Source organism: Crocodylus siamensis, chromosome 1 (assembly GCF_052110815.1).
Source record: "Crocodylus siamensis isolate JL-2025a chromosome 1, ASM5211081v1, whole genome shotgun sequence".
Classification (NCBI taxonomy): domain Eukaryota; kingdom Metazoa; phylum Chordata; order Crocodylia; family Crocodylidae; genus Crocodylus; species Crocodylus siamensis.
In genome coordinates this window covers 72,856,633-72,869,291 of record NC_143395.1, presented here as the reverse complement: position 1 = coordinate 72,869,291, position 12,659 = coordinate 72,856,633, and positions in this window count along the sequence as shown.

The window sequence follows — 12,659 nt, the reverse complement described above, 5'->3', positions numbered from 1 at the left end:
ACCAAAGGGACCGGCCGCCCTTGCACCGGAGGAAGCCGGGAAGGGAGGCTCGGTCGGAGGGACCTTCCTCCGGCGGCTGCGGGCCGCTTGGCCGCGGGGGAAGACCCGCGGGCAGGGAGGCAGAGCTTGTAGCCCCCCCGGGTCTAGAGAGTGAATCACAAGAGGTAAAGACACCTCAGGACTAGTGGAGCGATCAGCATCAGGGAGACTAGGTGCTGGTAGGACTCCTGGTGAGGGTCCAGCAGTGTGAGGGTACCCCCCTCCCCCACTGCGGGGCTAGCACGAAGACAAGGGAGCCCTAACGGAGGCTCCCCACCCGGAGGACCGGGCAAGGGTGTAGGGGAGGAGGAGCCCTCAGGACCCCTGGACCTTGGAGGTACTGTACCCCACGTGGACCGCCAGCTTCCCGGCATGGGTGAACCCCATATTTCCATCAAGTCATGGCAGGCAAGAGCGGCGAAGCGGGACGGTCCAACCCGTACCACCTCCTCTCCAGGGGACATCCGGGGATCGGGGTCTCACGGTAAGTGACGCACCCCCATCCCCTTACAGTAGGCTCTTGTGGGAAATGGGAATTTGAATCCCATCAGACTGCATCCAGATCTCCGACTTCCTGGCAAGCACTCGATTCACTAGGCAATTATATAAAACATCATATCACCATTGTCTCATCATGGTGATTTTTTAAAAGAAAATAAGAGTCATTCTTTTCTTTCCTGGGCATCTAAGTCACTAGTTTCTGACCATCTGCAGGGAAGTTTTGGTACTTAGGCACCAAAGTAGAGGAATTCTGCTCTTGGGCACATAGCTCTGTGCCCAAGGACAACTATACCCAGCTACACTGTCATGCAGACTGAGCATGCATAGTAGCAACCACAGCACATACGGGCACTACTTTTGGATGTGTAACCATATTTGATGGCCGAAAATGGATATAATGAAAACATCTATCTAGCAGACTTGGCCTCACAATGAGAAGAGAGTGTGCCCTTCTTTTGCTTTCAAAACTCAGTGATTAGGGCACTCACCAGGGAGGTTGGAGTTTCTGGGCTCTGGGCCTTCTCACCCAAAAGGGAGCTTGAATCCAAACCTCCGTCTGACCCATTTTCATCAGAAGCGAGTATCCCAGCTAGAACCTGAGCCCCCCCCATTTCCAAGCCAGCACTCACCACAAACACCCTCCTTCTCACTCTCTTCCTCCTTTTCCCACATACCTCCTTCTCATGGCTGCCCAAGGGACCACAAGAGGATCACTACAGTAAGCCCTGGAATGGCTGATTTGCAGCATGGTAGCTAGGCTGTTGTGCTGGGAAGTCAGTAAGACTAGTTTCAAACCCTTTCTTTGCAAGGGGTTGAGAAAGAATCCAAGTTGTCTGGCTTCCCAGGTGAGTGCCACAGCCACTCAATATGTTGTTACTGTCAGTCTACACGATTACATCGCTACCCGTGCATGTCTAGGAATAGAACTCCTGTAGGCATGTAGGCAGGCAAGGTTCTTTGAGTAGTTGGGATATCTTTTGTTAGACCAACTGAGTAGTTGAAGAAAAGTTTTTTACATAGGAAGACTCTGCTGTTTTGAGACTCCAGAGACTGAAACAAGCTAAAAGTGTGACAGGAGGTCAGTGAGAATGTAAATAGGTGGAAATTAGGAAAACAAAAGGTAAAGCTGAGAAGGGGGGGAAATGAGGGAGAAAAATGAGGGGTAATGTAGGCACGTAAGCACCAAAAACTCTTGTAGATGGACAAAAAATGGCCACTTGGACAAGAAAGAACAGAATCTTACCTGAGGTGCCTAATAGTTAACCACCTAATTTGTAGGAACAAACATCTTTTACTGGATTCAGTCTTACTGGAGCTGGCTATAGAGACTAGATTTTCAAGGATATTTAGCAACTGGTGAATACTGATATTCACCCAGTGAAATTTGAAGAAAGTCTGATCAGGTTAGATAGGTAAAACTTACTGAAAGTTTGATATGTGATAAAATAGACTAAATACACTACCTTAGTGTTATTCGTGCCATCTGTCAGTATAATTATTATCAAATCAGTGGCTAATCATGTGACAAGCATTAACTGCTACTGGCATTTTGACCTGCTCATGTTGCTTTTGCTGGCCTATTATCTAGCATGTAATACAACGATTTGTTAACTGTATCTAAAATACTACTTCTCTTTTTCAAATGTAAAACTTGGTTTCATGCTAACTTAGCATTCTTTGGTCCTGATCCTACAATAGAAACCTTGATCCTAAGTCAATTGATGATAAAGGAAAGATTCCCATTGGTTTTGGTTTGGCTTTGGATCAGGCCCTGAATATATGGCATAGAGCAATTAGTAAGAAATGGATTAGACAATAGCATCCCTTATTCAATAGAATGAATTATTTCAGGACCAACTGATCACTCACATTTGTTTTGTACAAGCAACTAAAGCATCAATAGTTACAACACAGGCATTAATCAAGACAGAATTATTTCCTCCCTCTCACTGGTACTTTGCTTCATATGGCTTTACACAGGCTGTCAGTCAGTGTCTGCAGTTTAGAAATCACTTGCAATATAATACAGCAGTTTCACAGTACATTTTCCAGACACTGGCATCATCCATATACAGCATTTCTCCTACAAGCTTTTCAGGAGCACACTGATCTGTGTAAATTCTCAGTGACCAAATAGCCCATACAGTACATTCTTTTCTTATCCACTGTCCATGTCATACTCATTACTTTGGTCTCCTCGCTCCAGCAATATGTATAGCATGTATTCACCCGCTTGTTTTCCTGAGTGGTTTCAAGTGAATATCCAGCCATAAAATGTTTTTATATGAAGTGGATGACAAGATGGCTGCAGCTTATAATATATGTTTCAGTTCCACATACTGTGAATATGAAATCTTCCTGGGTCCTGGAGCTATTAGGGTTTAGGTTCATGTATATAAATGACACCTCTCTCTGGCAGGGTGCTACAAATGTTAGTGTATGGGTGGTTGCCACTGTTTGCCTGCATGAGAAGGCTGCCAGTACAGCTCTCTCAGTGCTGTCATCAGTGAGTCATTACTACATTTGCTTACTGTTTTTCTGTAGACATTGGCTGAGGCCAGTTATATTGTTATTCATGTGATAAATGTTATACCCACCACCTGTTATTTATTCAGCCACTACATATGTCTGGACATTATTGACTAGCAAATGTAAGGAGCATTGGGTCATATTAAAAAAAGAATACTGGAGGAGGGCAGGGAAAATGCTTCACCTTTAGTGCCATGGTTAAGGGCCTTGCTGCACATTACTCTTTGGATGGGTTTTATTTAGATACATTACTCTTAGATAGATAGTGAGTGGTGTGCTGCAGAGGACTGCAACAGAGTTTGTTGGTCCCACCACATGTTTTACTGTTTGAATGCTCAGACATTAGTGTTTTAAATGCAGTTAACGTGTCCTAAGTGTAACACGAGACAAAGTCCTCAGAGAACCATCATAAGAAGTCAGAAGCAAGTTCAAACCCCTTCTGATTGATAGAACCTAGAACCTGGTTCTCCTAATTCCTGAGTCCTAGTCACTGAGCTACCGGGGTAAAATGTGAGAGATTCCTTCTCTTGGTTTATATAAACTAGCATATATAGCTGTTCATTGGTCCTACCCAGCCAGTGCATAGCTTACTGAGCATGTGTAGTATGTGCATGCACAGCGTTCTATCTACGCTACACGGAGTATGTGCTGACATTACATTTAGATTGACCTAAAAATGCACATCCACACAGGGCCAAAAATGTCTGTGCATGATCTAAGTCAGTTCATCTCAGTAGGTGAACTAATTCAAATCAGAAATGAGTTAACCTGATCCTCTAAACATCTGTACAGATTGGGAGCACAACCCCAAGGCTGGTAAAGCCCAATCAGTTACCTTAACTCTAGGCTGCACTCTTCCTAACCCCTACCCTACCTCACCCTAACTAAGCTATTTTTATTCCCCCACCTTCCCTCCCCTTAAAGGACAACCCCCAGGTGGATCTAGAAAGCCCTCCCTCCTCCCCCCCGAAGACCCACCAGATCCTCCCCTAAATCCCATCAAGCCCTTTCTCCAGACCCACAAACACGTTCTGCCCCACTACAATAAATCCACTAGACTTCTGATCCCACACCAAGTTACTTAAGCAGCTCTCAATATAGGTAAAAGTCTATATACACTGCTTCCAATCACATGGCTAAAGCAAGCCTTATGATCCTAGATCGGGTGTGGTGAGCATTTGTACACATCCACAGGTAACAGAATAACAAGTGCCCAATCTGTCACTTATGCAGCTGTGTAAGTGCCATTTAGGCACCCACAGGATAATAAAATTCCACCCATATATTATGCTACGTCCAGATTAATTTTTTTTCAGAACTTTTCATTCCTTCTAAATTGTTATTTTTTACTTCATCGTCTGGCATGGGGCACATACTAAAATACTGGGATTTCCCATGGTTTACATAACTCTCATTTTTTTAGTTTTAACTGAAAAATCAAGAACAAGTAGAGGGAAATTCTTTTTTAAAAATAATCTATTTTTAATTGGTTTTCTGGAAAAGAAATAATTTTGAAATCAGCGATACATTATGTCCTATTTATATTTTTAGTCAAAGACCTCATGGCAATGACAGAAAACATTTAAGATGAACATCTGTTGGGTAGGTTGAAAGGGTGAATAAGCTCTGATAACTTCTTATGAGCCTATCACAACATATTGCATTAGGACAGATGAATAATTCCACTCCAAAAGTCCTTACGTATAAAACTAATCTGGTGAATTATTTTGTAATTAATTTATAGACATGACTTAACTAAAATGCTGAATAGTATTTAAAATTGTAAATTGCTGATTACATTTTAAATAAATCTATTCTGATTTATCTTTTTTCTCAAGAACAGTTATTAGCCATGGCAGATGGCCAGCATCTATACATTAAGAGGAAAGGTTGCACTTCTGTAACTAAGGTGGGTGCCACTCATTAGTAGGAGTGTTGCCAGCAGGTCAATGGAAGTGATTAGGCACTAGTGAAGCCACGTCTGGAGTACTGTGTCATTTTAGACCCCCACAACAGAAAGGATGTGAACAAATTAGAAAGGGTCCAGCAATGAGAATGGTTACAGGGTTGAATCACATGACTTACAAGAAGAGGCTGAGGGAACTGGGTTTATTTAGTCTGGGCAAAAGAAGACTGAGGCGGGATTTAATAGCAGCCTTCAAGTACCTGAAGAATGGCTGCAAAGAGGATGGACCTAGACTGTTCTCAGTGGTGGTAGATGACAGAACAGGGGGCAACGGTCTCAAGTATCAGTAAGGAAAGTTTAGGTTAGATATTAGGAAAATCTTTTTCATGAGGAGGGTAGTAAAGCACTGCAATAGGTTACCCAGAGAGGTGGTGGAGTCCCCATCCTAGGAGGATTTTAAGACCCGACTAGACAAAGCCTTGCCTGGGATGATCTAGTTGGAGATGATCCTACTTTGAGGAGGCGGTTGGACTAGATGATCCCCTGAGGTCCAACACTAATCTTCTATGATTCCTCATTGCTCATGTTCTCATGGTTTCCCACTGGGGTTATATGTGTGACTTCATAGCTGAGCAGCCATGCAATGAAGCCTATCCACTATCTCCACACCAGTTCCATATACAGAGTGTTTCAGGTCACTGCAGAGGGGAACTGTGGAATCAGGCTGTCAAGTGAGCTATGGGAAGTGTCCAGTACTCATAATTAAACAGATCTAGTGGTCCCTGTGCCCTATGTGGTTGACGAAGAGGAGGTGCAGCTGCTGTCCCAGCTCACCAGCTGAGGTTTCTGTGCAGCAATCCAATATCTGGCCCTGGGTGAAGGGAACAGTTCATTTCACCTGCCTGTACCTCATCCACATACATCAATGCAGATGGAATATGTTTCACTTCAAGTGGCAAAGTAGGACCTGGTGCAAATGACTGTAATTCCAGTAGTGTCAATGGAGTAACTCACTTACAATTGAAACAAAGTTAGCAGTATATCAATAATGGAAAGCCAGATGTTCCCTCAGGGCCTGGCCCATGCTTGTAGCTGTCCTTCTACTTAAGATTTCAACCTCACTTACAGAATCGATATGTTGATAGGAAATAAATTTTGCTTTAAATAAAACTGAAGGTGTGATCTGATTTAGAATTGCATGATTATTAATTTCTATTAGTAGCCTTTGATTCCCACCATTTCCTTTAAGTTTCGAAAGGAAGTATTTGGATGATGATCAAATATTCTGCATTATCCATCTGCATATACAGGAGGGACCTGGCATATTAGTAGGGCAGGCAAGGATATTCTGCAGCCTGGGAAGTGATAGTGCTTCACTGACATTCATTTCTTGTATAGCCCTGTGCTCATTCTGCCACCTAGTGTGATCTTCATATATTACAGCATGTTCTCCTCTTAAGATTGTTTTCTTCCTCCAATCCCGTATGCTTTTTCGCCTCCTGATAGCCCAAAATTCAATACTGTAGAATACCAATATCATTTTGTACAGCTAAATATGAATTATTAGGTTGAAACAGATTCAGTATGTCATCCACAGAAAAAAAATCAATGTTTTAATTGAAGCGGAGAAAGCATCCCCAACAAATATTTTGAAGTATTTCATCTTTCTATTTTCCCCTACAAACAGATTGCAATTGTCTTGAATTTACAAGTTATATGTGATTTGCTAAATAATGTTCATAAATATTTCTTGCCCGTAGCTTATTCAAATCAATGCATTGAACATGCTGGATATGCTGTGTGAATAGAAATCTAAGTCTTGTTTTTGTTTCTCTATTTTAATAATAGTTTCTCTGTTCTAGAGCCATGCTTATACTGATTGCATAAGTCTGATTGTTATGAGAATATTCAGGTTTCAATATAAAGTCCTCACAGAAAGCAAAATGAGTGTTTAGGAAACTTCTCCAATATTTGCCTAACATTCATTGTTTCCACGAATACTCCAGCTAATAAATGTGTCATAACAGTGCCTCCAGAAGGACAATTCAAAAGAGGCAAACAATTAGTGAAAGTGGATTCATGTACAATAATCAGAAGAGTAACTGTGAAAAACTTTTTGATATCATTAATTCAGCTCCAGGTTTAATGGAGGAGGAAGCAATGGCTGCCACCCAAAACTCCCAAATACTAACTGAAAAAGAATATGATTCTTTCAGGTCAGCTCATCACAGATTGATAAGAGGGGGATTTATTCTTCCATCAGTTAAGGATTTCATGATGTAAATCTGGGTATTTATGTAAATCTGGCACCTCCTGACAGAATTTGTCTCTATGCACAGAACCCACACAGTGGCTGTGCATAAAGTAGGTCTTTAAAACAGGATAAATGAGACATCAGTGATTCAGAGACAGGCTGTCTGCACGCTAGTGCATTTCACCCTATCTAAGCAAAACAGCTCAGTATGTTCAGTACAGTGTATATATGTATTTAACTTGTGTGTGCCAAGCTGCTGTAAAGGTAAGGTGATAGAATGTAAGAAGCAGAGAAAACAATTATCGGAAGTCCTTCCTAAATCCCACAAACTCAGCTCTTGACATCTATTATTCCCTTATGTTCTACAGATACAGAACAAGATTTCTTATCTGGAAAATGAACGCGCTCTGATTTAATTAGCCAGAACTGTCGTGCCCGTAACATGTGCTGAGAATGTATTAAGTGCAATCAAAGCAAGACTCATTCGGTATTCTGACAACTATTTTTCTCATAGGAAAATAAACACTTGAAAGCTAGCATTTATACGTTATAGTCCATGCAATACCATTAACCTTACAATGGTTCATCCTTGCCCTAAACTGTGGTTAAGGGATGAGTGTGCATTAAACCAGTGGTTGGAAACCTTTCTAGGCTGCATGTCAGAGTGTCCCAGTTTGAGTCAGAGATAGCGAGTAGGAAGACACTAGGACCCAGCCACTGCCATCCTTATGACAGCATGGGGAGAGCACCCACGGGTGGCATTTTTCCTCAGGGCAGAAGGGAAAGCAAATGCTACTGAAGACCCCACCCTTCCACCCCACCACCAACAGCAAGTGTTGCCAAAGCCCCACATTGGTGGGAGATAAACTGGCTCCACAAACCAGATCTGGCCCATAAACCATTGCTTGCTGACCCCTGTGTTAAAAAAAATCTGTAATATTTCACTTTCTTACTCAATATACATGCTTTCTATGTGTAATAACATTGTAGGCAAGATCCCTAGACTTTCTGTAAGGAGAGCTAAAAAAGGCAAGAGAAGGAATCCCGTTGCTTTCTGTAAAAGTGGGTTGAAGTATTTCCAATGTACAATATTTTTTTGAGAAGACATTTTTGGAAGGATAAAAACTACTTATGAATTGAGGTCAAACTCAGCAAAAACTTTGAGACAAAAAGAATGATATGACAGCAGGAGGGATTTGGAAACGTTTAAGTGTTTTGTTTTGATATTTCTAAATGAAACATGGAAACATTTCTCATTTCAAAATGGACCAATTTTTTAAGAAATGTCGAAAAAGATCTTAAATAACCTCAAAATGAAGCAAAATATTTTGTTTCAGCTTGAACTAAACATTCGAGATTGACTGCAAAAGACTTTTCTCTTTCAGGGGCAGGCACCAAAACAAAAACTGTAGGTTTAGGCACCAAACCCAAGACTGATCTGGTTTGAATGCATCAGTAGAAATACAAGCCAAGAGGACTGGAAAGTTCAAATCCATGTGCAAATTTCTGGCATGCTCTTGGGTATGTTACTTACATTTCTTATGTCTCTGTTTCCCCATCTGTTAAGGAAAGGCAATAATACTTATCTTCCCCACAGTAGCAATAGTAATGAAGTCAGGGTTTTGTGTAGTAGTATCATGATGCAAATTTCTAAGCTAAAATTCTAATTATTTTTATTATCGGCATCCTTATCTCTGATTATCATAAAGTTAAGGTATTGTTTAATGTATATGTGTTGTCATTGGTCTCAGAAATATATCCCAATGTCCTTGTCAGCTAAGTATACTATCCATTGTTCAGTATTGGAGTACAAAAGCATACCTTTTGCTGCTCTTGCAGCCCATCCTCTCTTTCAAACACTCTTTGTGTAAAGAAAGGCATACACTTAACTAATGCCTTAAAGGAAGTACATACAATATTGCCAAATTAGCTTATTGCAATTAGTATCTCAAGTTTCACTGCAATCCCAGAGAAAATAGCAGTAGTCATTGATGCATTCAATAATGCTGACTTAGTAAGATAAAACTGGAAGGCTAATATTCAAAGGTCTGTCAGGGAGCAAAGGGGCACTTTTCAAATGACCCTTAAATGGTTTACGACTCCTGTAGAGGATGGGAACTAAGGCAGAGTGACAAAAAGCTTTTTCAGTTCACCAAAGTTTGGCAGAGCAGCAAAATTTTTGTTAAAAAAATGCATTCCACAGACATTTTGGCATCACTTGTGATACAGGACACAGGTATGAAACAGGTCTATGAAACTGGGTGAATTTCAGAGAACTGTAGACGGGCAAGTAAGCTGAGCTCAAAAAGAGTCTGAATTGTTCATTGTGTAGGCCAAAAGGGAAGATAAATTTATTGCACAAGGATCAAATAAGATGAGCATTCAAAAACCAAGAGGTTTTAAAGGAATGATATCAAAATTAATATTTGCCTAAACTATATCTACCATAACTTACACTCTTGGTCTTAGAAGCAGTAGTACATACTGTTCTGTTCTGTCTCTCCATGCTGCCTGCACAGTCATGCAATTAACTATAAAGTCTGACATATACAAGTTTCTGGGCACTACAATGACTAGAAATCAACAGGTTTCAAAGCAGAAGCAGAACAGAAGAAAAAAGAACAAAGAGATGGTATGATGATGTCTTGCAACTAAGGAGAAATAGAGTTTTTCATGTTGTTTGTTCATTTGTTTGTAAGCTGTAGAACCTGTTAGATAAACTAAGAAAGGGGGTGTATTTTATGATTAGTGGCCACTTCTACATTAGACACTGACTGTGCAGTAGCTCGTTACTACTGCACAGTAGCATCGCATGGCAGATAGCATGACGCAACGCGACTACACAGTAGTAACAAGCTACTGGACAGTCAGTGTCACCTGAAAGCCATTTGGCAACATTACTGCATAGTAACTTTGGTTACTGCCCAGTCATTTAGTACTTGTTTATACATATATTAAATAACTGTGCAGTAACGACTGTGCAGTCAGCATCTCATGTAGACACAACCAGTGATATCTGATAACTGTCAGCCTTGAAAAGGTCCCTTCAGGATGATAATGATATCTTGGTTTGCATTTCTGCCTAAGGATCTCAACACAAAGATGTTACATAATCAAATAATTAAACTGAAGGAAAATCCTGGGAGGTAAGGTAAATATTGGTTTACTGATAAGGAAACAGACAGTTAGCCAAGTTAGTTTGAAGTCGGGCAGAAGGCAAGGCAGGATGGCACCTTAGGGCGCATCCCCACAAGTATGCTCATGCAGTTTGCAGTGCCACAAACCTATTTGTGATGCTGGAAACTACACATGCTGCATGTGCACATGTTCGCCACACTGCTAATTTATAGCATGGCAGGTTTTTTTGACACTAGGAGATCCCAGTGTAAAAAAAAAAAAACATGCCAAAAAAATGGGGCAGCACACATGGTTTCAGTGTTTACCACCTGAAACCGGAGCTTGGCCATCCAGAACCATATCCTGGCTGCTGGCCAGGCTCCACGTGACCAGATCACCACTGCTGCAGTCCCCTGAAGGGACCCATGTCCCCAGGGAAGGCTGCTAGAGACAGCCTGGGTACTGGCACCAGCTTCTCCTACCCCATCCGGGGCAATTTGCCACACACCACACTGTGTATGCAGGGGCATGCCCAGGGACATCTAATAGCACAGATATGTGCTGCTGCTATTTGTCCCCGGGGAGATGCGTGTTCCCACTCATGAGGATGCACCCCTAGGGCATTTTTACACATGCTCCAGGAGTGGGGGAGATCACTTTAACAAGAGCAACTCTGAGAGCTGCTCTAATTAAAGCATCCAGAGTGTCTCATTTGGAGATTTAATTAATCGAGTCTGCTGGAGTAATTATCACACTCCAGCCAGACTACGCATCTTGTGTATCAGTGCCCCCATGCTGCAAAATGGTGGCAGAGGTGCTTTATCTAAAGCTCATCAAATGAGTTTTAGTCATTGTGCCCCCTCTGCCATTTTGAAGCGCGGGGACTCTGATGCATGACACATAGAGGCAGTTTCGATGAACTGAGTCTGCCCTGACGTGCTGTAATTACAGCACACCAGAGCAGCCTCCCAACTCATGTATAGGCAATCTTTGAGGCTAACTGGTTCATGGAGGTATACATTTCTGCAGTGACAGTAGGATTTGGATGACTTTATGTAAGTCAAAAAAGCCATCCAAATAAACCCTGTCTAAGCAGGTAGCTGTAAAACCCTTAGGCACCAAGCAACTCTATTTTGTCCTAGAAAGATTCCTCAGGTACCTAGCCTAGGGCTTCTAAGCATGGTCAGGGCAGTGCGGTTCAAGCAGTTAGGTTTCTAATCCCCACAGAAATTTGCAATGCCTAAACTCTGCTTAATTCCCTAGAACAGGGGTTGACAAGGCTTTTCTGGCAGCAAGTCAGAATGACCTAGCTCGGGTCTGAGCAGGGCCAGCATTATGATCCAGCCACTGCCACTCCTTCTCCCTGATGCTTAGGCACCTAGTGTCACAGGAGTACCGGGGTGCCCTGTTCCTATGAAGGAATAAGGGCTGCTGAAGCTCCCTGAGACAGCACAGGTGTCGGTTGCTGGGGCAACTGCAGCTGGTCACCTGACCAGAAGGGGCAGGGCCGGGCCTTTATAAACAGCCCAGGCTGCCTAGCAGCAGTTCCCTTCTGGCAGCCTGAGGTGCAGGAGTGTTAAGCTGAGCAGAGATGAGTGGTGCAGCCTGAACACCCAAGGGGCTGCATCGTGGTAAGGGTGGGGAGAACCCTGACTGGGAGGCCTTTGCAAGAGAGCCAGGTGGGCCTAGATCCTATGTTATAGCCAGGAGGCTTATTGTTGTGTTACAGCTGGCTGGCTTACGGTTCTGTTTAGTTATTGTTATACTGGAGGACTGGGCGAGGCTGTAGGAGCTCCCCAGGGAGGTCGGCTGCTCCCAGTGCCAGAGAGGGGTGCTGTATTGCGGGGTGTCTAGACCCCGGCCCCAGAAGGGGCGAACAGATTGAGGAGCCCGGGGAGGGCACGCTTAGTGAGAGGAAGCCCAGCGTGGGTGTAGGTAGAAGCCCCAGGGGGGCAGCACCCAGAGAAAGGGGTCAAGGGGGCAGGTAAGGCTAGTGCTGCCTGAGCCCCAATTAGGAAGGGTCCCTGAGGGGCTCCACAGTGGTGGAGACCCCGGGGCCTGCGAGGGCACCGTAATTACTGTATTACCCCAGCCCTGACAAGGTGCACAGTGCCAGCAAGGGCACTGTAGTTCAGGGTGTAATACCCCAGCCCTGAGAAGGGGCAAAGAGGATCTTGGGGGCCAGGCATGGCTAAGGCCACCTGAGCCCCACTTGCAAGGAGCACCAGTGAGAAGCCCGAGGGGCTTGTGTTGTGCCCAAAGGGGGGGCACATGGGAAAAGAAGCCCAGGGTAGGGTGCTACTACAGAGATGA